The sequence below is a fragment of the Triturus cristatus genome, chromosome 3_1 (assembly GCF_964204655.1).
Source record: "Triturus cristatus chromosome 3_1, aTriCri1.1, whole genome shotgun sequence".
Lineage (NCBI taxonomy): Eukaryota > Metazoa > Chordata > Amphibia > Caudata > Salamandridae > Triturus > Triturus cristatus.
The window spans coordinates 268,241,373-268,268,173 of record NC_140583.1 but is presented as its reverse complement, the minus strand read 5'-3'; the positions used below and the strand labels follow the sequence as shown (position 1 = coordinate 268,268,173).

At 44.0% G+C, this 26,801-nt stretch overlaps 1 protein-coding gene across 9 annotated transcripts in view; it reads right to left on the bottom strand.

The window, feature by feature from the left end:
- Positions 1–26,801, bottom strand: part of LINGO1 (leucine rich repeat and Ig domain containing 1) — a 3,568,664-nt gene that overhangs the window by 1,936,126 nt on the left and 1,605,737 nt on the right. For all 9 annotated transcript variants that reach the window (XM_085643857.1, XM_085643861.1, XM_085643859.1 and 6 more), the window contains one exon: positions 19,490–19,565. The gene's annotated coding sequence lies outside the window, so the exon portion shown is untranslated. The remainder of the gene's footprint in view (positions 1–19,489; positions 19,566–26,801) is intronic.

Below are 26,801 nucleotides of genomic sequence, written 5' to 3'. Positions count from 1 at the left end.
TAAGAGTGGACTATGAATGTTTGTAATGTAGGACAACTGCTCCCTCTCACAGCACGAAGAAAAGGGTAGCAATGCAATTAGGGGATTTTTTTGCAGGATTCATCAAGGGCCGAATCTAAAGGGTAAACCTGTCCCAGCATTGGTCTGTTTCAGAATACTCTCCACCAACACATGCCGAACGAAAATGGTTATGGTAGTTTATCTGCGCTTGGGCTCCAAGAAAGATTTGGAAGATGTTGGTAGGAGGACATTCATTCTTCGCTGGTTTAGTAGTCATGTAAATGTAGTTCTTAATGCTGCTAACCTTATTGTAAAAATTCCTGGCGATAGACGTACATAAAGTCAAAGTTTGTAACTTAGTGAATGATGAGCCTCTGTGGTTGACCAATTTATTCAGTTCTCTAGTCAAGTTTTTGGCTTTAAAAATACGAACCAGAGCGCCTCTTCATGTGTGAGAATGGACTGAGAGTAGAGGTGAAAATGTTTTGAGTAAACAGCCCCTTCTTCAGCCAGATATATCGCCATTTCCCTTTTGCATTGCCTTCTTAACCATCTCATGGCCTTCAACTCATCTCCCCTTTTTTGTCTGAAGATCACTATTCCACGCAAGGCCAATTAACTATTGTTGTAGTTGCTTAATGCTAGCAGCACATTTACCCCGAGGCAGGTGGGTTCTGTTCCTCTTATAGCAGAGCCTGGGAAAGATGATAGCTTTCAGAAAGAGTAAGACTGATCAAACCAGACTATTAACAGGAGGCATTTTGATATGGATTAGATCCAAAATATGGGCCTCTACCGGTGTTAGCTTGTTGTCAATGTGGCTATTTCCTAAAGAAGGCAGAGTTTCAAGAAAATAATTTTACTTTCTTTTTCGCCCAAGATGTCTGTTACAGTCGGTTAATGCCAACACTTTCTGATAACCCAATAAGAAGCCCATGATAAAGCCTTCAAAGTCATCCTAGAAGAATATGCCAATGTCTGATGAACAACATACTTTCATAACATAAAATAAATCTGGTCACAGGTTTCCCACACTGGAGCTCCCACTGATGTTGGTGAAAGTCTGTCATTCTGGCTTTCCTTCCCTTTGATTGTTTTCCCTCTATCAATCAGATCTGAAGAGGCATAACCCAAAGCTGCACACGGCAGCACATGGCAGCTAGAGCCCTGAGGTATCCTTATCGTGGACAAATTGTTCAATGTGAAACCAGGGATCAATGGTGGCTTCTCTGCTTGAGAAACCGTGGGATCCTAGGATTTACTTTATTTCACTGTGCCTCCGTTTCCTTCATCATCACATTTGAGAGCACCTTGGTATACATCGGTTTAGAATGTGCGCTGTACAAAAACCTCTTGTGTTTGGTTTAACAAACCATAGCGTTGTTCCATCTATAACAGCAACCTAGGCACCATATAGGGGGAGCATGGCAGCTGACTTAACTCCTCCCTCACTAATTGCGTAATCCTCAGGACATTTGAGACATTAATTTTCTTAAGTGAATATTTAGTAGCTCTCACTTCGAGTAATGCTACTCAATGCAGAGATATAATCTAATGCACTAAGGTGTAAGGCTTCCGCATTATTAAAGAAGTACATTTTTTGAATGTGGAATAGTCTATCACATTGTTATAGGACTTTTGTTGCAAGATTAACATGCCAAATATTTGGATTGCCAGACCTGTGCACTCGCTGGTAGGTTAAAGCCGAACCCTGTAAATGTGCTGGCTGCCCCCCTCTATTCCAAGCAGGTCACTCCAACATCACTACAGTGAGGGACACTTGTGATGTCCTTTCAGCCAGAGCCTAGAGCTCAGGTTGCAAACACCTCGAGGCACTTTCAAGGGATGTAGTGAAGAACACTATGACGCTAAGTCCATCCGTCACTTTACCGCCAGTGCCAATCGTAACGATTGCATGGCGGGCGGAGCAGAGCCACTAATATGGTGGCGGTGCTTAGCAGGCACGGTCCGCCATATTAGGATGTGGGAAATGAAAGGCCTTTCCATGGCTGCATCTCTTTTTTTGCTCACAGCTCTCTCTGTTCTCCATCTTCCTGCTGATTCTCCTTCCCCCTTGCTCACATAGCTTCTTAAATTGTTCTTCTCACTTTTCATCCCTCTTTTCAGCTCACACCTCCCCTCTTCTCAACCTCTCTCCATCGTTCTTCCCCCCTTTGTCTCCTATTCTTTTACCCACACTTCTCCTCTCCATACGTCTTTCCACATTCTCTTCTTTACCCTCTCTGTCTCTATCTTATGTTTCAACCTTTTTCTCCCTCTTCTCTTTTCTCCTACATTACCTCACTTCTTAGCCCCGCCTGCCTTCCTGCCTTCCTGCCTTCACTCTACTTTCTTGCACACACCATTCAGCTCCCCCCTTGTTTTTCTCCTTCTCTCGTTGAGAAACACGCGCCACCCCACCCCCACCCCCTCGCTTCCTATCTACATAGACACGTAAATTGGGCATCGTGTCCCTTCGCTCACAATCAGACGAGCCGCAGCGCTTACGCATGTTCCCGCAGCCATGTCAGGCCTCGGCTGCCAGCGACGCTCGCCGGAGCTGTCGGCGAGATTAGCTCTGTCTGCAGGTGAGATGATTTATTCATTGCTGGCGATGTGCCGGTCTGGGGACCGAGGGGCTGGAGAGGGGTGGGGAGAGGGGCCCTTGTATGCATGCAGAGCGGCCTTTTACCTGGGGCATCCGGGAGGTAGGCAAGCGTGGGACTCGAGGGTGAACAGGGGCCTAGAATTATCAGCATTACACTGCAAAAGGTCTGGCTTTGGCAAGCTGGTGCAACACTTAGTTACATTTTTCTTTAAAACTTTTATTACAAGGATATGCCATAAAAAGGAGAAAAAACGTTTCCTCTTAAGCTTGGTCGCCATATGGTTGCAATGAAAATTTTGAAATTTAAAAAAGAGCATCAATTGGTGTGGCTATTTTACTAGTAAGCTTTTTAAAATAACAGAGATTTCAGTTGCACAAAGCATTTTATCATTACTAAGTATTATTTTTGAGGGTTCTAGAAAAAAGATATAAAAAGCACTCAACTCACAGTCAGCAACAATGTTAAAATGTCACCTACACTCTATATAAAAGCAACTATAAAAAGGAGGTGGAAAGTGAGTCAGCATCTAACTGGGTACTAAATGTGCAAAATAAATAGCTGTTATTTAAAGGTGAGGTGAAAAATACATTAAAAAATGCACATTTTTAACAAGCTGTCTTTCTCACTGCAGAGAAAGGAACTATTTTCAGGTGAATGTCAACAATGAAACACAAGCTTTGTGCAGAGTGAAGAGATGCCATGGGTAAAGTGGGCTGACTGCAGCCACATGCTGTGGTGGGAGGAAGCAAACTGTGAATGACAATTTAACAAAGCAGTAGATGAAACTCATTTCATTAAATGATTTTTCTGGTCAAGCAGTAGCCAGGCAAGACAGTTAAAGCTGTCGTAAAGACTAGACCTAAAAATGGATTGGATTACAAGGAAACATCACGCTAAAAAAACTCAGGAAGTGCGAAGTTGAGTGGCAAAGATCTTCACAAAAAGACATTTTTGTAAAGCCCATATAGTTAATTTATTTTCAAACAAAGGCAAAGATTTCTATGGTGCTTTGTGGAAGCCTGAAATTGTTCCTTCTGTCGCAGGCGGACTGGTGCCACTTAGTCATTCTCTCCGAAAACCTCCACTTCTGACGCAAATACGTCCCCACTACCAATCTCACACACTATTCCCAGCAAATGTACCTCTATTTACCAGTGAGGTTCATGTCGGTGATTCCTTGCCCACCTCACAACAGCCCCAGGGCTGGAATATTAGTGGCGACTCATCCACAATGGTGGAGGAGCATCGCCCCGTTTGCCAGCTGCCTCAAAACGCCAGGAAAGGAAAAAAAACAATCATAAACACATTTTATTATCATTTTATTTTTTTCTTTCCTGCCGAGTCTTTGGGGGCGAGGCCATGGGGGATGACTGGCTGCAGGAGGAGTCGGCCAAACTGTCATGCGCACTGAATCGGTCTCCAACAAGAGCTGTGGTGCCGGGTTGGAGACAGCAGGCACAGGCTGTCACTCACCCTGGGAGCGCACACTCAGAGCGCTCAGGCCATTCCTGGTGCTGCCTCCAGCAGCATTAGAGCAGAGTCAGGCCTGGACGCAGTGGATCTGGGATCCTGAGACTGCGGGGTAGAGGAAGAGAGCACCGCGGCCGGCTGCAGGTATGTTTTATTTATTTATCCCTTCCCCCCACCACTCTCCCACAACACAAGCTGCTACAGTGGAATCTTCCAAATTCCCAGGGGGCACGCAATATTTGTCTCCCAGTTTTTTCAGTCACAGGACTTCCCACAGTTCATGGGCAATATATCCTCTGGCTTATAAACAGCCCAGTTGTGCTGGCCATAGGCAGGGAAACTTGGCTTTGGTTAAATCTGGCACAGTCAGAACACTATTTGCATCTTCACTGGTGCAAAGTTTCCAAATTTGTCAGACTTCAGGGGGAAAGGTTTGAGAGCGTAAAATGGCCTGGTCTTATGAGGGCTGCGATAAGATCACTAACGCCATTGATATCATCTGGGCCAAAACCAAACAAATTCAAATATGTTGAAATCCTTTCCTTTTTTGCTCCAAACGAGTTATTGGATTGTCAAAAGGTATAAAGAGTTTGCCTCTCATACATCTTCTTAGCGTTTACAAACTTCAAAACTCCTTTTCTCCAACATCCCCTCGCCCCATCCCCTTCCCTTGCACTCCCTCCTCCCCCATACCAGCTATCATCCATTCACTCCAGTGAACCATTATTTCACAACTGGTTCAGTGTCTGAAGACCTTAGAAAAGGCTTTAGGCTTTATGTCGATTGTGTTCAACCCCCTGCAATCATTAATAATCAAATGATTGTAACTGGCTGGTGCCTTACTCAGGTATTTTCTTTAGGTTAAGAAGGTGATTAGTTGCTTCCATTGCTTCTCGAAAAAGCCTCTCCTTCTGTCTAGGCCTGTAAGACAGTTTCCATAGGTTTTCTGCCATAGCTTGTAGAACCACTGTGTTATGGGTGGGGGATGACTCTTTCCAGTGGAGCTCTGTGATTTTGCCACTGTAAAATAGGAAACTAGGACTCTTTAGGAGCTGCATGGATATAATTCCCAGTTTACCCCAGAGGTCCAAGAACATCAGTGCTGATTCTTCAAGGATTTGACACCCCAATAGTTCTTACATATAACCGAGAATATCTTTCCAATAAAGTGTTAGTATTTGCAGGGCCGGACTGGGAACCAAAACCGGCCGTGACAAAGTGCTCGGCCGGCCCCCCATCGCATTCCCTCCATTGGCGTGTCCACTGTATTATTCAAGAAAGTATCTTGCAATGCATTTGTTGCATATATGTTGAAAAATGTAATTCTATTGAGGACTATCAGAATCTAACACCTCACATAGTGCCCGTCACTATCTTTATACTGGTACTGACTTCTTTATTCAGTGCTTGAAGAGAATACCAATCCCAGCTGTCCTGTGAATGCCTAGATCTGGGTAGGTTATGCATTTTGTCTTATTCTGAATTGGTTCGTCTCCTGAAGTGTGTCTCCTGAATAAAAATGACATCAGCGTCTTGTATTAGATCTCCATACCTTCTACCAATTATTAGATGCATTTAGCCCCAGAACGTTAAGGATATTAATCTGAATGTACTAAGGATTAAGAAAAGCAATTTAATCCTAGTTCCAATTTGCGTGCCTTTTTGATTCAAGGTGGGCTGTACCTTTTCCTAAAAAAAGCTATAGCCAGCAACAACTTAACTTTGGCTCTACGGCAGTTACACATTTACTGGTCATCATCCGGAAAATTACTCCATTAAAATAATAAAACTCACAGACTGGATTCATTAGAGAAACAGGTCAATGAGTCCAGTGAGAGAGAAAGCCCTTCACACCACCTCGCGCTGATCCACCCACAGCCCCATCCCTGGTCCCCTTCTTCACATGGTTCTCAGTGTCCATCTCCTGGTAGGGAATGAAAAGCCTGGCTTTTCCATAAATTCTTTGCTCGAAGTTTTTACTTTTCTTTCGTAATCCTGTAATTTCTTGATAGCGTGTTACAGTGTTGGCCAGGAAGGTGAAGTGGTTTACTTTCCTGACTCGGAGAAGAATGTCCTCTTTCAGTAAGCCGTCTGCCATCTTGGCAACGACATCTCTGCGTCATGCGCTGGGTCTCTAGAGCATCTCTTCACTTTATTGCTCTTGTCATACTTATAGGGATAGTCTGATCAGCTTGTAGTTACCCTTGGAACATTTCAGCCAGGAAGGTGTGCAGATCAGTTCCCAGTGCTTTTTCTTTTTTCTCTTTCAGAAGTTCTCTTTAAGAAGTTCTCTTTACTCAACCTGTTTCCAGGAGCTTCTCACCTCTGAGAGACTGGTGTTAGAATTCAAGAGAAGCTACAGAGGTGAGTATCAGTTGGCCTGGGGATTCAGCAGTGGGCAACTTTCTACATATTCCAATCACTGATGGAAGGTTTGTGGCTCATTTTTGATGTTAGTTATGTCCTGTTTTATTTCTGCCCACAGAGTCGAGGTCTCGCTTGTTAGTCTTTTCAGTGCCTATGTAGAACTCTGCCAGGCAATCTCACTGGTCATCTTTGTGAAGTCCACTGCCTCTCGACGCCATCCCCACCAAAGCTGTGATATTATCAGAGCTACTGGAATGATACAATTCTTCAGCTGTGGCATATTTTGCATAGGTATGGATTTGCTGCATTCGCCCCATAATCCATCATCTGGTGCATACTCTGCAGATTTTATTTAAAAAAATTGTTTCTAGCTCTAATGGATCAATTATTGCTAAAAATGCAGAAATGCATGCTGTGTGCAATGGAAGGCTCTTCACAACTGTTGAGTGTTCATTTTTCATATTTGGTTGTTATAATTGTACTAACAAAGTGTAACCTTTGTCAAGACAGTGTTAACGTCTAAAAACATCAAAATAATTAACTGAAACAATCACTAAATGTGCCACATTATGCTGCATAATTTGCATGTTCTTGCTGCATAGTTTAGTAAACCCTGATGTATAATCTGGTCCACTTGCCACATAATTCCAGTGGCCCTGAGTATAATGTGCTACAGATCTGTTGCAAAAACGATAGTTGTTTGCGCCCCTACTCTTATGTTTGGTGTTTTGGGAATGTGACTTTCTCTTTGAACAGTGCCTTCACAGGAGATCCGTCTGGAACTTTCGCTATCCGTTGGGTGCTACCTCTGTAGATTTCACGGGTCGGTATCTTCTTACAGAACCAATTCAGTAACCCTAAGAACCAGACTAATTATATAAGTCAAATGACTATGGTTCACTTGGGATAGCATCAACCACCAGGAGAGATGCTATAGAAATGAATGAAAGCACAAGTATAATAAAACAGTAAGCCTAGCACACAAACAGACACAACCCAGGAAAGAACAATTAAATAAACACCCAAAACAAAACAATAATATTACCCAATAAACCCTTACCGTGATATTATTGACCACTGACATTTATATACACATGATACGATATTGGTCATAAAGAATGTAATCAAAGGGAACAATTTTAAAGCAGTACAAGAAATGCTGATATAAAATACACCGAGTAATGTCATTGATTCAACAGCAGAACAATAAAAATAATTGAATCTGATAGCAAGCCAGCTTAGATTACAACATCAAAGAAACATAAAGCAGTCCATGGTACATGAGTACAGGTCAACATTTCAGTCCAAAGGTAAAATTGACCAGGGCCAACAGGACATAGTGTCAGGACATCATCAGGACATAGTATCACAAAATACAAAATGTATCTGTACAATTAGAACACAAATAAAAGAAAAGGGAAATAAGACAATTATAAAGATTGTTTCATATTTATATTTCAAAAACATAAGTAAAGTAATAACAGTGGTGATTAAAAAAAAGAACAGAACATAAAAGCGATAAAAAGGACAAAGTGCAAAAGTTTACCGTTACCAAATGTGTAAGCTCACTGTAGGAGTTAAAAACAAATTGACTAGATAGTATAGGCCACAAAGTAGTCCCAGAAAGCATGTGTTTTGTTGAAGTTTAAAGCCACAGGAAAAATCTAACCAGGTGCACACAAGCCCAAGGTGACAAAAGTGTTAACTTACAAATTGGAATTGATTTTACAGGGCCCCGCAAGGACTGCAAAATAATTTGCAGGAAAAAAGAGGGAGCCAATCCAGTAGAGGCACATCTATATCATTACAGATATAGTGTAATAAGATTGGTGTTAGACCTGTCATCCTTAGGGTGGCCTTCCCCTAACATTTTGCCTGCTTCCCTCCACTTTTTACTATATCTTTTTATTGGCTTAGGACTCTGAGCACTTTACCACAGCTGACCTGTACTAAAGTGCATGGTAGCATTGGTGTACACCTGATTGTCATATTTAGTTTACCTGTAAGTCTCTTGTAAAGTGGTATACCTTATACCCAGGGCCTTTAATCTAAATGCTAGTCGTGGGCCTGCAGCAGTGGTTGCACTAACCACACATGTAGCCTTTCAAACCAGTCTCAGTCTACTGCCACCTTGACTTGCATTTAAAACCACTTGCCAAGTCTTAAACATCCCTTTTATTGCACATAGGTCACCCACAGGTTATAGCCTTGGCAGCCCTATGTGCAGGGAGCTCTGTTAGTAAAAGGCAGGGCATGTACTTTCAAGTTTTGCATGTTCTGGTAGTGACAAACAAATACATTTGTTTTACACTGTTGTGACACCTACTCCTCTCATTGGGTATTCCTTAAACCATTTTTAAACCCTAATTCCTGATAAGAAAGGAGCAGGTGCATCATGTTTCATATCTTTGGAAAGGTTGTGATAAATCCTCTTTCATGAGATTTGATATTATGATTTGAGAAATGCCACTTTTAGAAAGTGTAATTAAGTTAAAACAGCTGACGTGCACTCAATATTAACTAGTGTTTCCTACTGAACCAAATAATGTTGCGCATATTCTAATTTGGTGTGCAATCCCTGTGGTGATTCCACCCTACCACCAATTCAAAAGTGAAGTAAAGACTAGAACAAAGTGTTCTAGACAGGAACTGCACTACCGGAATCACTCAAATCTGAGTGTACATCGACTATTATATCATGTTTCACTTGTTAGAAACACCCTGTAGAACAGTGAAATCAAATATGATGTGTGGTTTACAATGTACACAAAGCAGTCCAACTTAAGTAAAAAACGTATGAAACAAATCTTCTTCTTGTTGCTGTGTTGTTTAATCACACTATTCTTGAAGATCCAAATTCCAAGAACGTTACAAGAAAATTCAAACGGTAAATGAAGCAGTGCGACGAAACTCAATTGTCATTCCCAATGCATTTCGGGTGAATATATCACCCTTCTTCAGGGGCTATCTACAAACAAAGTAAATTCCACTTATTATAGTGTGTATACATTCAAACTGATGTTTACCCAAAGGAAAATTGAGATAAAAGAACAAAGTAAAAATGGAAGGACTCCATGCCACAGGAGGGTTAGAAATACTGCGAAATGAGACGATTTAAATGAAATTTGCGGTCTTGTTAGCCAAAGAGTGAAAATGAGGAGAAAAGACAATACTGCCCGCAACAAGCACCCAAGCTAGTACATCACAATGGAAAAGCTGATCAATCACAGTGAAAAACTCACCGGGCGTGTTGAACGCCAGGAATCTACGACTTGCTTGATTATCGCGCGCGCTGTTTACAATGTCCTCGTGAATATGGAGACCGTGATATAGAACAGGATGCGGTGATTATAGCCTCAGGATGGTTAAGAAATGTCAGGTGTTTGTGTAGGCGTTTCTGGAAAAGAACGCGCTAATAAGTATACCAAAGTAAATAAATGGTGTTGATGCTGTTAACAATCTAATGTACAAAGGTTACCTGTTGATAGCTGAATGAAACGGCGTGCGGTAATCCAAATAACCAATGGTGAATGCTCCATGTGAAGTACTGGTTGAAATTGAGAACAACCGGAACTGGCGTATACAAGCTTCCTTTCGATGTCATGAACCTAAATGAAGGACTACACCATTGAAATGAAGTCCAATAAGATTGTCACCAACTTGTTTAAAAAATCCACAGACCGCAACAATACACTATTGTGAGACCGGCCTCACGGCGTAGGCCCTCCCGATCATCCAACCAACCTGCAACCACCCCAAGACACGGCATCTCCGACTCCGGCCGCCCCAGCCACACAGACCCGAGGGCCGGCCAGAGCCCCCGCCAGACTCGACACCCTACCACGCATGTCCGACCAAGGGAGCGGGAACCCCCCGAGCCAGACCACGAGGCGCCAGCCCAGTCACACCTCGGATCGCCTTCCCCGGGAGGGCTCGATCGGCCACCAGGCCCCTGTGGCGCAGGCGCCTCGCCTGCCGAGCGTCTGGGGTCCCTCCCAGACCCACCTGAAAAGACCAAAGGAATGAGCGGCAGGAAATCCCGCCGAACCCCCTCAGTCACCAAAGGCCCCTCTCTGCGAGGACTCCGGACTTCAAAGGGCAGGGGGAGTATAATAGGGGGTGCCGGAGGGACGAATGGCAGAGAAGACCTGGAACCATCGGAGCCCTGCTGACGCTGTCGCGGCTCCCGAACACCGAACCACCTAGGCCTGCTGAGTGACTCGCGGCCTCCAGCCCTTGAACCATCTGAGCCCTGCTGACGCGGTCGCGGCTCCCGAACTCCGAACCACCTGTGCCTGCTGAGTGACTCGCGGCCCCCGACTATCGAACCACCTGAGCCCTGCTGACGAGTAGGCCTGGGCGGAAAATTCCGTTCCGCTCGCGGAATTTGCGGAATTTCGGTAATTTCGCGTTCCGCGGAGAACGCGAAATTGCCCAAAAGTCTGCTTTCCGCGACTTCGCGAAATTTTTCCTTGTTCGCGTTCTCAAAATGCGTGTTCGCAAGATATTTCTCCCCGAGCACGCAAACAGCAACTGTGAACAGGAAAAAAGCATCGCGAACAAGCAATTCCGCGTGTTCGCGGAATTTCTGCATGTTCGCGGAGATTTTTTACCGTTTTGCGGAGATTCGCGTAACGCGATTACGCAAATTCCGCCCACCCCTACTGACGAGGTCGCGGCTCCCGAACTCCGAACTACCTGGGCCTGCTGAGTGACTCGCGGCTCTCCCCTCGAGGAAGAATTGGCAAGAGATCGCCAAGAGAAACAACACCCTCCAGCTCGAGGATTGTGAGCTGTCCGCGGGGTACTTTGCAGAGACCCTACATTCAAAGACTGTTCCGCTACCCCCATTCCCCTACCACCGATTTGTAGACTCTTGTGCCACTGATGTACTACTTGCAACTTGGATCATAAAGATCCCTTGAAACCTTCGATAAAAGTACCTATCGTCGTACGAAGAAATACGTGTGGTGTCCCTCTGTTCGTAGTATAAGCTCAGGGTGTGCGCGCCTGGTTCGGCCTACTTGGGAGAGGTGGATCAAAGGGGTGGGCAAGACGTGTATCGAACCCCTCTCCGGCGAACGCCTTTCCAACAGCTATTGTCTCTAAAAAGACATCTTCCATTCTCACAGTTTTCCAGAATCAAGCGTATCACTTCAGATCCCGTACAAATGCAAGCAACCCTTGAAGAAAGTAAACAACAGTTTTTGTCACTGGGATACCCTAGAGAAATAGTGGAAGAATCAGCAGCAAGATTAGACAAGGTTTCTATATCCACATTATTGGACAAAAAACCAAAAACTCCACAGACGAGGGAGATTTTTGTGTCCAAGTTTTCAACCAACTCGCCTGCTATTAAAAAAATCATATTGAACAGATGGGATCTGTTACAAACAGAACCTGACTTTGGAAATCTTTTCAAAGATCCTCCGATCTTTGCTTACAAACGTTCTGACAATCTTAAAGAACTCTTGAAGAAGCGAGACTCTCAAGACATTCAGGTACCTAAGGGCATGACAAAATGTTACAACTGTTCTCACTGTAATAATGCGATAATTGGCACGTCTATAGCTCATCCCTGGTCGGGCAAACAGATTAAGTTTCACTTCACAGCCAATTGTAATACGCAAAACGTCATATATGTAATACGATGCCCTTGTAGCTTGTATTATGTTGGGAAGACCAAAAGATCACTACGGACTCGAATCACAGAGCACAAGAGCAGGATTCGGACCAGGACATTGAGCTCTCCACTAGCAAGCCATTGGAGTGACGCACATCACACAATAGCTCAACTAAGAGTCAGTGTGATAGAAGTTGTACAGTTACACAATGATCGAGACATGTCCAGGTAGGGGAACAACCTTTACAACGCAACTTTTACAACGCACTACCTTTACAACGCATTTTTTACAACGCATAATCCATTACAACGCATGACATTACAACGCATGACACTACAACGCATTTTTAAAAACTACCTTTACAACGCATTCCATTACAACGCATACTACCATTACAACGCATACCATTACAACGCATAATATTACACTACACTATCCAACACTTACCCTACTGTTGCACCCCCTGGAGTTAGAATAGTAATTTTTACCCCTATACTATCCAACACTTACCCTACTGATGCACCCCCTGGAGTTAGAATAGTAATTTTTACCCCTATACTATCCAACACTTACCCTACTGATGCACCCCCTGGAGTTAGAATAGTAATTTTTACCCCTATACTATCCAACACTTACCCTACTGATGCACCCCCTGGACTTAGAATAGTAATTTTTACCCCTATACTATCCAACACTTACCCTACTGATGCACCCCCTGGAGTTAGAATAGTAATTTTTACCCCTATACTATCCAACACTTACCCTACTGTTGCACCCCCTGGAGTTAGAATAGTAATTTTTACCCCTATACTATCCAACACTTACCCTACTGATGCACCCCCTGGAGTTAGAATAGTAATTTTTACCCCTATACTATCCAACACTTACCCTACTGTTGCACCCCCTGGAGTTAGAATAGTAATTTTTACCCCTATACTATCCAACACTTACCCTACTGATGCACCCCCTGGAGTTAGAATAGTAATTTTTACCCCTATACTATCCAACACTTACCCTACTGTTGCACCCCCTGGAGTTAGAATAGTAATTTTTACCCCTATACTATCCAACACTTACCCTACTGTTGCACCCCCTGGAGTTAGAATAGTAATTTTTACCCCTATACTATCCAACACTTACCCTACTGATGCACCCCCTGGAGTTAGAATAGTAATTTTTACTCCTATACTATCCAACACTTACCCTACTGATGCACCCCCTGGAGTTAGAATAGTAATTTTTACCCCTATACTATCCAACACTTACCCTACTGTTGCACCCCCTGGAGTTAGAATAGTAATTTTTACCCCTATACTATCTAATACTTACCTTAAATGTAATTTAATATAATGCGTTGTAATGGTATGCGTTGTAAAAGTAGTATGCGTTGTAATGGCAATGCGTTGTAAAGGTATTTTTTAAAAATGCGTTGTAGTGTCATGCGTTGTAATGTCATGCGTTGTAATGGATTATGCGTTGTAAAAAATGCGTTGTAAGTGCATGCGTTGTAAAAGTGTGCGTTGTAACGTCATACATCCGTCCAGGTATATCACGCAGAGGGAAACTTTCTGGATTCGGCATTTAGACACCATGAGCCCAAGGGGCTTAAATCACAAAATTGAGCCAGCATGCTTTTTATAGCACCAGTTTTGACAGCTGGAATATCATTTAGAATTTAGCCAGAGGAGATAGTATTGCCGGCCATGCGTAGGTTAAGGACGGTTCATCTCATTTTATTTCATTGTACTTCATCGCACTTGACTACACATATTAGGTATACACACGTGACACATACACCAATTGGCAAGAATACTTGAGGTTTTAGTCCGAGTACAGATTTTCCCACACTTTGTGTATTTTAGCAATAGTCTCCTTGACATTGATTAAGATAGCATGTTTAGTTATTCAAGTGTTATCATAGTTTTAGCATTTATTATTGTTTCTTTTCTCTTGAAACAATTCTGTAACATACTGATTTAAGAGAAGACTTCACTTCAGCATCACACCAATTACAGTCATGTATATGCATTAGAAGTTTGCGTGAATTATGATTTGTTTCACGTATTAATAATTATACTTGAGCGCGTTACACATGGAGTTTTCATTGGCTTAGTATTGTATAGTCTGTTTTACATGTAGAGCACTTAGAGTTAGCATGCAATATTGTACAAACATTAGTTTTGCAGCAAAAATGTATATGTACTGTTATCTCATAATTAATGATGCATTTAATTTCTTGACTCATTCAATGGTATTCTTGCACTTGAAAGTGACGACATTAGCCAGAAGTATATGTCTCATGTATATATTGTGTACTTGGGAGACAATGTTGGGAGACACATTTTGGCGGTTAATACTAGGGGTGGGCGGAATTTGCGAAATTCACTTTCGCAAATTATCGCGAAAATGTTAAAAATCTCCGCAAACACTCGGAAATATCGCGAAGATGCGGAAGTTTTTTCCCCGCCCATTCGCGGTATTTTCTGCGTGGTCGCGGCTCGCCAACTTACCCATGCGATTGCTCGCGGGCGCGGCCATCTTGTTTTCACTTGTCTCGCCGTGCATGATCGCGAGAAGAAAGACGTGATCGCGCGACGCATGACGTTACTGCGGGAGCGAACTGTTGCGAGACAGCGCAAATGGCTACCAGCAATCCAACATCTCATGGAGAACGCGACCGGATCGGGAAAACTTGTCGGCGAACGCAGGGATTCAGGTAAGGCGATCGCGCGCATGCAAGAATGTATTATTTTACAGCGCGAGCAAGCAAAAAATTTCCGGTAAAATGCGGATTGCGGAAATTTTGACATTTTCGCGCTCTCCGCGGAACGCAAAAATGTCAAATTATCGCAATTTCCGCGAGCGGAATGGATTTTTAGCCCAGGCCTAGTTAATACACCTTTCACTTTCATGTATAGACGTTGTCGATATATATTGTTTTCCTGTATTATTCTGGAATCTAGCAGTCATATTTATGTAGATAACGCCATAAGGTCATTGTACAGTGTATATTTTTTCCTGCACCACAATGTGTTCCCATTATTATTTCTCTTCATTATTTCTTTCTCCATATTTATTTGGTTTCAGTCCTGTACTAACACCACTAACAATCATAGAAAATATTTCGGTTTACTTATGGCACATTACACCTTTTCATCATGGCTGTCCCCCACGTTAGAACCAGGTGTAGTCCTTCATTTAGGTTCATGACATCGAAAGGAAGCTTGTATATGCCAGTTCCGGTTGTTCTCAATTTCAACGAGTACTTCACATGGAGCATTCACCATTGGTTATTTGGATTACTGCGCGCCGATTCATTCAGCTATCAACAGGTAACCTTTGTACATTAGATTGTTAACAGCATCGACACCCGTTATTTACTTTGGTATACTTATTAGCGCGTTCTTTTCCAGAAACACTTACACAAACACCTGACGTTTCTTAACCATCCTGAGGCTATAATCAGCGCATCCTGTTTTATATCACGGTCTCCACATTCATGAAGACATTGTAAACAGCGCACGCAATAATCAAGCAAGTCGTAGATTCCCGGCGTTCAACACGCCCGGTGAGTTTTTCACTGTGATTGATCAGCTTTTCCATTGTGATGTACTAGCTTGGGTGCTTGTTGCGGGCAGTATTAGGCGACCATTAGCAATCCACTTTGTCGCTCATTTCACAGGTTTCTTTGACCAGTTGTGACAGACATACATTGAGATTGGAATTCTCTACAGTATGAGGATTCAACTTTGTGGTAGAGTAGGCTTGTGTACAGCACCCAGCATGAAAGGTGATTTGGGCATTTAACACACGCAGAGGTTGGATTACTTTATCGTCCTATGCATACCGTCAGTTTCTTGTCTTTTCTCCTCATTTTCACGCTTTGGCTAACAAGACCGCACATTTCATCTAAATCGTCTCATTTCGCAGTATTTCTAACCCTCCTGTGGCATTGAGTCCTTCCATTTTTACTTTGTTCTTTTATCTCAATTTTCCTTTGGGTAAACATCAGTTTGATTGTATACACAATATAATAAATGGAATTTACTTTGTTTGTAGATAACCCCTGAAGAAGGGTGATGTATTCACCCGAAATCCACTGGGAATGACAATTGAGTTTTGTCGCACTGCTTCATTTACCGTTTGAATTTACTTGTAACGTTCTTGGAATTTGGATCTTCAAGAATAGTGTGATTAAACAACACAGCAACAAGAAGAAGATTTGTTTCATACGTTTTTTACTTAAGTTGGACTGCTTTGTGTACAATGTAAACCACACATCATATTTGATTTCACTGTTCTAGACGGTGTTTCTAACAAGTGAAACATGATATAATAGTCGATGTACACTCAGATTTGAGTGATTCCGGTAGTGCAGTTCCTGTCTAGAACACTTTGTTCTAGTCTTTACTTCACTTTTAAAAAGTGGACATTTTTCTGCTCTTATCTTTGCTCTGTGTGCTTGAAGCCTATCTCTAATACACGTCTGGGCTGGGTGACAGTTACACTTTGTGCATTTCCTCTAGACAGCCACAAACACAGGAAGGGCTGAGTGTGACAGAGGACTGATCTGCATTCATCTGCATTGTGATACCCCTTCCTAGGTAGGAAGGGGTATCACATGAACAGGCTGTGTCAGACAGAACTGGGTTGAAAGGGATCCTTGTGCACTTTGGATTCCGGTTATGTGCATGCTTGGAAGGTTACATTGTATCATCTTTATTGTTATTATTTTTTTTCTGTACAGCTCAAGAGTCATGCTGTTTGTTTTGTCATATGTCGACAATATTCTGATATTCCAGGTGTATTTTGTTGATTTGGCTAACTTGTGTTTTCTGATGTCTTTTGGATCCATCGAAATACTTTGTTATGAAGCTTTTATTCTCATTTTGGTTAATTCTTTTTTGTTTTTCTGCATAGCACAAATGGTACCTTTATTTCTTCTGTTTTTTGTTTCCCTATATGCTAATAATATAATCATGCGGGACAGCATATCCCATAATTCTTGACATGTTTTGTGTGAGCAATTTTGATTGGATATTCAGCCTCCTCCATTGTTGTTTGTATTAATTTAAATGCCTTGATGGTAATTGCATACTGTTTTGATTCTTCAGTTGGCATCCATGATTTATGCGGTGCAGCAATTAGCTCGAGCTTACTCCAAGTAAAGACTGTTTGCCTATTAAAGTGGTGTAAACACTCTATGTGCTTTACTGATATAGTGCTATGTTATGGTCGCCTTTAATAAATATATTTAGAGCATTGCTATTAGATCTGAATTTTATCTAATACATTACTCTTGCACTTATATCATGTGAGCTTCCACAGGATTAAGTTCCTGATATACCATTACAGCAATTGATTCCCTTGCCTGTCGAATCTATATGCTTCTGAATTTGGTGCTGTTTATTGTCGGCCTAACGTAATAAGTTTGAGTTGATTAGTGCCCTACTGACGCATCTTGAGTGTGCTTAAATAATCCCCAATTATGATGCAATATATTTTTAATCATATAGGTGCCTCTCTACTGGATTGGCTTCTGTCTTTTCTTCTGTGAATAATTTCACGGTCCTAGCAGGGCCCTGAAAAATCAATTCCAATTTGTAAGTTAAAATTTTTTTTTCTTCGGACTTGTGCGCACCTGGTTAGGTTTTGCCTGCGCCTTTAAACTTGAAAAAAAGCACATGCTTTCTGGGTCTACTTTGTGGCCTATAGTATCTATTTAATTTGTTTTTAACTCCTTCCGTAAGCCTACACATTTGGTGACTGTAGACTTTTGCATTTCATCCTTTATATCACTTTTATGTTTAGTTCTTTTTTATCACCACTTTTATTTGTTTACTTGCTTTCTTTTAAATATATAAACAATCTTTATAATTGTCCCATTTCCCTTTTCTTTTGTTTAGGTTACTAATTGTACAGCTATCTTTTGTGCTTTGAGACACTATGCCCTGATGGCCCTGGTCAATTTTACCTTTAGGCTGAAACGTCGACCTGTACTCACGTCATATGGACTGCTTAATGCTTCTTTGATTTTGCAATCTAATCTGATTTGCTATCAGATTCAACTATTTTTATTGTACTGTAGTTGAATCAATGGCAGCCTATTATGCTGTATATTTAATATCAGCTTTTCTTGTGTTGCTTTAAAATTGTTCCCTTTGACTAAATTATTTTTTTACCAATGTCTTATCATGTGTATGTAAATGTCAGTGATCAATAATACCACAGTAGGGATTTATTGGGTAATACAATTGTTTTGTTTTGGGTGTCTATTTAATTGTTCTTTCTTGGATTGTGTCTGTGTGCTAGGCTTACTGTTTTATTATACTTGTTCTTTAATTCATTTATGTACCATCGCTCCTGGTGGTTGATGCTATTCCAAGTGAACCATATTCATTTGATCTTGGTCTGTAGATTTCACGGTCTTGAGTCTGTTTTTTGTAGTTTAGGAGACCTTCCTCACCACCCAGGGTGCTTTGGCTTAACCGCCTCAAACTTCCTGGGGTATCGAGAAGCATTCCCAGCCAGAGAAGCCCTGGACCCTATAGGGGTTCCTTGTCACCATGGGTTTCTTCACCCCCCTTTGGTCTCCCTCACCCCCATGAGGTCCATTTATGTTATTTAGTAGTGGCGAGCAACCTCCCCTGGTGGCCAGTGCCAAACACACTCTTGCTGTGAAAGTAAAAAAGATTAGCTTCTTTACTCTTGGACATAAATAGTTTTCCCAATAACACAAGTCCAGCATTTTAACCTCACTTATTTTCCAATATTCCCTTTTAAAGTTAAATGTCCAATAGGTAAATCTACGGATTTAGAATATGTTTTCTTATGAGTTCTGATCGCGGCACGACAGTGTAGAGAAAGACTGGCGCAACATTTGTAGATTTAGTTTATACACTAGCCTTTAGCTGTAACTGCTTGCCCAAAGCTCCAGTTTTCCTCTGATAGCTTATACCATTCCGTTGTTCAGAGAGCTAGTCGACTCTTTAAAATCACATTTTTAAGATCCCAATAATCAATTTTACTTTACAAGGCTATAATTTCACCTCCACATAAACCACTGGAATATTTTTGCCGGCAATTGATTTTAACACTGGGCCTCTAGATTATCCCGCACAACATTGATTAAGTCTTACCACAGCTGTCAAGGCAGCGAAGACTTTGATTTTATTCTTTGAGGGTGCAAGGTGCAGGTCAGTGATTTTGTAAGAGTCATGTGTAAATAGTGGTAATTATCAACCAGTTTCCTATTGTCCAGTCACTGTTGAAAAGTACATTTTTACCCACCACTTGGTATGATTTCATCTATATGTATAATTACCAATAATATAACATAACCAGCAAGACAATGGTTAAACCGTGGCACAAACATTTTTTTTTTTCAATAGAATAGACGCTGTTTACACGTTTGCTTACATTTGTTTGCAGGAGGTGAGGCTGTGTATCCTGCGGACAGTTTCCCTTTAGCAATCCCACGGCTCCACACAGAGACCTTAAGAATGAGACAAAGGAATTTGTTTATTTAGGAGACCACTTTCCTTCAACAGTAGATCACTCAATCAAGGCCATGTATTCTGCTGTTCATTTGTTAAACCACTACAGTAGTTTTAGTACAATTCTGTATAAGTATAGTTAAAGATAAACTCGGTCGAGCCCTTGGTTGAAAAAGAAATTAAGAAAACATTAATATCTGACCTTAAATTTAAACTCCAAGTGTAGGAATTGATTCTTACAAGCACAAATGTAATTATATATAATATTGCATCAATTTCGAGCGTATCCCTACGTCCAGGACCTTTATTTCAAAAATAGCTTCTGACCACACCTATTATGATGGTGGTCGGAAGAGAGTCCGACCGCCATCTTGTTGGGAACGGGACCGGCTGACAGGGAGTCGGCGGTCCCGGTAGACAGATTACGATCCAACCACCATGGAGGCAGTCTGAAACATGCATAGTAGCATTGAGGCTTGTGCCGCAGCCTGAAAAAGGGCCTCAATGCAACAACGCATGTTTGTAAACATCCCTGCACTATGTGGCAGGCACCATGCTGTGCCACATGGTACAGAGTTGTTTAGTGGGGCACCAGCCCCCATATCAGAGGGCCTGGGGCCTGCTAGGGACCCCAAAAGTCACTTTCCACCAGCATTTTAATGGCGGATTAACTGCCAGCAGAAAGGGACATTGTAATCCCTACGGCAGTGCCTGAGCAAGCACCGCCGCCATTGTAGGGATTGCAGACTGTCTGACTGGCTCCTTGAGCCCGTCGGATGCGTGGCAGATGGTCTCACCGCCCGTCCACCATCCACCCGCCATCCTAACATGGTGGGCGGTCCTGTATGTGCCGATGGCGGTCAGGCCGATGGCGGTCGGACTGCCACCGATGGCCTTACGCTGGCAGTCCACCGCCATCATAATCGGGTCAATAGTTATGTCGGGCTACATAGTTACCTCTTCTCTCAGAAAACATAGACGACGATCTGCAAGCACTTATATGACAAATGACTAGAGGTACAAATTGGGTCCTGTTAATACCGCACCACAGATGCCTGTATGGATAAGTGGGGCCTATGCCTATCATACCCCATTCATTGACCTTGTGACCCTACTTGGGGCATTTATGATTTTTTTTTTAACTGCATTAAAGTCTTATTGTCAAAGCTAGCCATAACTTTAACCTTTGTTTTTTTACACATAAATATTTTATGCATGGGTGATGTGTCAGTGTTTCATGCACTTGACTTGGAGGAGTAAAGAGAGACAATGGAAGTCTAGTGCTCGTTATGGCCATTAGAAGGTACATCTGTCAAAACGTGTAGGCCTTCAGATCTACCAGTGGGGCTCTGACATTTTATCCTATGGATGAAATAAAGGCTTCTTGCACAAGTAAGCGGTACACCACTGCCTCTTTACTATCGAAGGCTGTTGAAGGGAAGAATTGTACTATATATATATATATATTCACTGAAAAAACCATAGGTTTCACACATGTTATAGTTAGCTGGACATTTTACTGATAAAAAACCAATGAAATTCCCCCGTTATAGTTACTGTAGGCAACTATAACTCACGCGACCGTAATCCTCTGCTGATGCTAATACTGTATTTAGACACTTATTTGCCCATGTCTTCTTCCATTAAATTTTAGCTATACATATATTACAAATATTTTTTTTCATGAAGACACATGTCATCAGCAGAGGATTACGGTCGCGTGAGTTATAGTTGCCTACAGTAACTATAACGGGGAATTTCATTGGTTTTTTATCAGTAAAATGTCCAGCTAACTATAACATGTGTGAAACCTATGGTTTTTTCAGTGAATTTGCAAGGTTTTTTAAATGCTAAGTTACTTTACGCCATTTGTGGCGTGCGCGCCCACTTAACGCAGTTCGTTCCGTGCGCGCGGTGCGCTTCGCGCACCGCGTGCCCACGTTACGCTAGATGGGCCATGAACGCACGATGCGCTTCGCGCACCGTGCGCACATGGAGGACATATGATGAGCATCGTTGTGACAGGTAAAATATATGTTTTGTTTAGCTCTGATCAGCCATGCACAAAAGGTGCCCTTCGGGCACATTTTGCATACGGGGTGGGGAGAAAGTGGATATTTTTTTTTTTTATTATTATTTCTTACCGTACGCGTACGGTAAGCGTAATCGGCGAAATTTTCGAAAAAATTAAAATGGCCTTTTTTCACTTGGGGGATTGTTGGGGACTCCCTCGACATGGCTAGGTGCTTGGGAGCTGTGTAAACAGCCCCTTTACATGTTTTTGCACTTTGTTTTTCAACCCCCTGTCAGAGTGCGAGAGAGAAAATGGCGGCCGCCGCTTCCTGGTTTCGACCGATTCGAATGTTTACTAAGATCTAAGGGCCAATCAGAATCGCGCTCGCGCACGCCACCGTACGCGTACGGTAAGCGCACCGTAAGCGCACTGTAAGCTGGCTCAGATATATATATTGATTTAAAGGCTATTTTCTCAGAATCTACTTAACAGATTTACACCAAACCTACAAAAGGCACTTCCTTGACCTGAGGACTACCTCTCTGCCAAATTTCAAGTAATTCTGTTCAGCCGTTCGGGCTGTAGCTGTGTCTAAAGGTCCTATGGAAAAATGCATGGGAAAAACGCGTTTTGGGACCCCCCTTTTATCTCAGCCCCCGCTTGACGAATCCCCCCGAGACTTTCAGGGTAGGAGCGGAGCGTAGCGCCCCACCTATTTTAAAAAAAAAACGAGGATTCGTCAACCGGCACCAAAGTTATTCAAAATAGAATGTTGCGGATTTCCTATGGAAACGTGGTCCTAACTATAACTACCTACTGGCGACCGCCAGTAGGTAATATATATATATATATATATATATATATATATATATATATATTGTTGCTACATGTGACATCACTCATAACATGTTAATTGACTTCTCTGATGACATCTAAAATAACAATTGATGACATCACTGATGATCTCACTGTTGACATCGATGATAGTGCTGTTGACATGAAATTGTGTATCATAAAACATATTGAAAAAAAGAGTAGAAAAGGGCCCTACAGTCGTATGGAGCAGGAGTTCACTGTCTGTGGAGGAGCAGATGCATAGCTAGACCTACAGTCATGCCCTGCAGCCAACCCTTGCAGGGATTTGCTGCAGTGGCGTAATGATAATTGAGGGGGCCCCCCTGCAAGGTACGTGGCGTGGCCCCCTCCGGACTCTATCAGGAGCTCCCTGGCCGAAGTGCAGTGCTGAAGGGGCCCCCTGGAGCTTGGGGGCCCCCCCGCACTGCGGGGGATGCGGGGGCCTGTGTTACGCCCCTGACTTGCTGAAGGCTGCATGCAGTACGGGTTGGCTGCCCACAAGGGTTGCGTGTAAGACCTAGAGCTATCCTTGCAGTGCAAGGCTGGCAGCCAATCAGAAGTGGGGGTGGCCACTCACAAACTTTTCAATGCAGGTCCTGGCTAAAGGTTAGGCCCTGTGGAAAACCACCAGTGCACGCAGCCCATGGTCAAGCCCAGTGTGGGTTGGCCATGCTTAGATGGTCGGGGCATTGCCTGGCCCTACATAAGACCCTTCTGCCAATCCATGCAATGCACTGCCATAGTGGGGGTTGGTCGCCCAGGGAGGCTGTTGAAAAAAGACAGATGTAGTATGTCTGTTTGTCCAGGGAGATAAATTCTCCCACCACTGTGCAAAACCAGCTTCTAATTAGGCAAACATTGCTATTCTAAGACAGTCCTGTGTACTCATTAGTAGCCCAGGATTGAGACGGAAGGCTAATTCAGAGAATGTGCGTTAAGGTTTTTAAGTACCAGCACAGCTAGAGGGTGCTAGAGGGTGCAAAGCAAAATGGCCGCTCTTTAGAACTGCTCCGTCGGCCGAGATATAAATCCGACAATTATCCTTGCCATCCCGCCCCGCACCCTGCTGAAACTGCCAGGCACGTTACCCGCAGGACCTGCTGACTGACCTGGTTGGGCACTGTGGACCAGAACGTCACTGCAACAGGGATTACAGGCTGAGGGGCAACGTGGCGACTCTGGACACGCACGGACCAGACAAATGAGGTAGGCCGCGGCTGGCTCTAGCGGCGGGCTGCGAGTGCCGGGGTGTGTGCTTGGCTCATCTTGCCGGGTGTTTGGTAGGCAATACGGTACAACCTAGGGGGCTGGTGGCTGCTCTCTGACTGCTCGGCAGGGTGATTGGGGGGCCGTGCTGCCTCCGTCTATGTGCCTGGAGACATCGGTCTCGTGTAGAGGGCTGGGCAGCGTCCTTTGACGTTGTGGCCGGCTGCCGGGCCGGTGCAGGCCTGATTCCTTGTTCGCTGGTGGTCGGGCTGTGTCACTGGGTGCCTTCGTGCTCGCCGATTCACAGTAGTCTGCCTGGCCGGCTGTACCCCTGTGGCGACGAGCCTCCTCACAACCGGAGTGGGGGCCTCCTTGTGGAACAACATTCAGCGAACCTGTTTGGGGCTGAGTCCCTTGCCTTCATGCTGCGGCCACGACTTTCAGTACTGGCGAGCCCCACTGTGGGGGGGGGGCAACAAGGATATCAGCCTGCTCCTACAACCCTAGTGCTCAGGAGGACTCTCACGGCGACCTACATAGTTGTGTGCATACTGGTGCTACATTTGGGCCTGCTCTTCACCCTCGCCCTGGCCTATAAAAATTGAAAGCCTCACTGGTGACGATCCTTACCTTGCTGGGTGCAGTGATATCCTTGCTTTACAGCAGCGTGGGTGTCAGACTGTGTCTCCTGGGCCCTCTGAGTCACCTATTTTGAGTCAAGTGCTGCTGCATTGACTGACCTTTGTACTGCGTTGCTGCTATTACAACTTGGACCTTGCATGCAGGCTGGACGGGCTGGCCTGGCTGTCACCGTGGTGCTCATCATCGCAGACCTACACCCCATATTTGCTGTGAGGTGGGCTGTTTTCAGATTGCGACTCGGAGAGGCCCGTGTAGTGTTGCTACCCCTGTACGTGGGATCACCCTGGTCTGTGCAACAAACATGGGGAAAAGCGAGCGTGGCCAACCGCGACTCACTTTCGAGCCCCGAAAAACTGGCAGAGCCACGCAACATGCAGCATCGGACTTTGAGACTGACCCGCCAAATGACCACCTTATCAATATCAATAAAACTCTTCTTGCTGTACAGGCCAGTTTGCAGTCCATTGATTGTAAAATTGATCATCTTAATCTTCGAATGGACCATATGTTGTCTAAACTAGACAAACATGCTCAGAGGTTAGGGGAGGCAGAGACAAGCATTTCAGACACTGAGGATGGCTTACAGCAAGTTATGAACAAGGCGGCCTCCATGGAAAAGGTTCTGGCTGTCATACAGACCCGTAATGGAGATTTAGAAGCCAGATCACGACGTAACAACGTGCGCATTACGGGTCTTCCAGAATCTACAAACACAGGCCGCCTAGAGACCTTTGTCGAGAAACTCCTGCGAGACATCTTTGGAGTGGAGCAGCTGTCCCAGGTTCTCATTGTAGAGCGGGCACATCGCTCCTTGGCTGCACGTCCTCCTCCGGGCACCCCACCTCGCCCCATAATTGCTCGCCTTTTAAACTAAAGAGACCGGGATGCAGTGCTCTGCCTCACGAGGGAGAAAGGTACCATTGTCCATGAAGGAAACACACTTGCCTTTTATCCAGACTTCACCATGGCGGTACAAGAAGCGCGCAGGGAATATCAGCCCGCCAAGAAATTGCTGCTGGCCGGGCACATATCGAGTGGAGGACAATGGAAAGTACACATTTTTCACTTGCCCAAAATCAGCATTGGATTTCGACAAATCTGTCTCCCGCTGGAACCGCTCCCCCAGGCACGCAGACAATGATGAAGATACTGAACATGGGGAATTAGCAAGTGGCCTGGGTTGACTCTGTAATAGAACCGCCTGGGTTGGAAGAGTGACTGGGATGGGACATGAGTATTATCATTGCCTTCCGGTTTTCTGATTCTTTGATTTCATGGTTTCCTACAATGTATTATTTTGATCATTGTTGGGGGGATTCCCCTTATGTGTTCCTAAGATATGTGGTTGCGGGGCCAGGGAAGGACACTGTACGATGGTTCGGCCACCTCCTAACTTCATCGGGAGGGAGTTTGTGCTCTGGCCTCCCCCTTCATTGGTGTTCCCCGCAAATGGTTCTTTCACTGGTGCAGCACTTGGGATCTGTTTCTGGGAATTTGGGATGGCTTTGGCGTGTTGGGGTTGCTAAAGTGGGTGGAGGGTGATGGGGGGTATTGCTCTGGGTTTTATGTTGGTACATATTGTTGCTATCCAGCTGGGTGTTGCCCACACATCCTTGTTCACATATTGGACATAGGTAGATTCCTTTTTCCACATATGTTACTCTTGAAATGCACAGTAATGGTTTGACAATCTCTTGCCTCACATGGAACGTGCAGGGGCTCAATTCGCCCAAAATAATTTGACAAGTGATAGCTCATTTAGAACGCCATAGAATTAATATCGCCCTCCTACAAGAAACTCATCTAATGAAAACATACAGACATGTTGGTTGGGGCTCGCTAAGCTGGTTACCGTCTGGCCTCCTCCTATTCCTCCTATAGCCAGGGGGTTCTCACATTAGTGAAGAACGGCCTTCCTTTTACAGCGCATCACACCCATGTTGACTCTGCAGGTCGGTATGCCATTGTACATGGGACGCTGGCAGGCAAGCTGATCACCATTGTGAATTCATATGGTCCTAGCATAGATGACCCTGGCTTATTCGAGAGCCTTCTCGCGGTACTGCGCGACTGGCCAGATGCAGCGATTCTCTGGGGGGGGGGGGGGGGGCGATCTTAACACCCACTTGGCCCCCGGCAAGGACAAGTCTAGTGGTAAAGAGGGGCACTTCCCAGGTGCAGCCAGTGTGATCGGCAGTGGGATGGCGGAATTTGGATTGCTTGATATATGGCGTCATAGACATACGGAGATACATGAGGGCACACACATTTCCACAGTGCATGGCAGCTGGTCTCGTCTTTATTACTGGTTGGTGGGTGAGGAGGTGGCGGGCTGGGTGGTGGGGGTGGAGCATCTGCCGCGTACACTCAGTTCATTGTCCTGTTCACCTCACTATTAACATCCCTCAACAGGTTCCCCGGGCCTTCACATGGCATCCCCGCACGGAGGCACTGCTGGGCCCCCTTTATTTGGAAACTATTTGCAAGGCCATTGTCCGATATTTTGTTCAGAACAAGG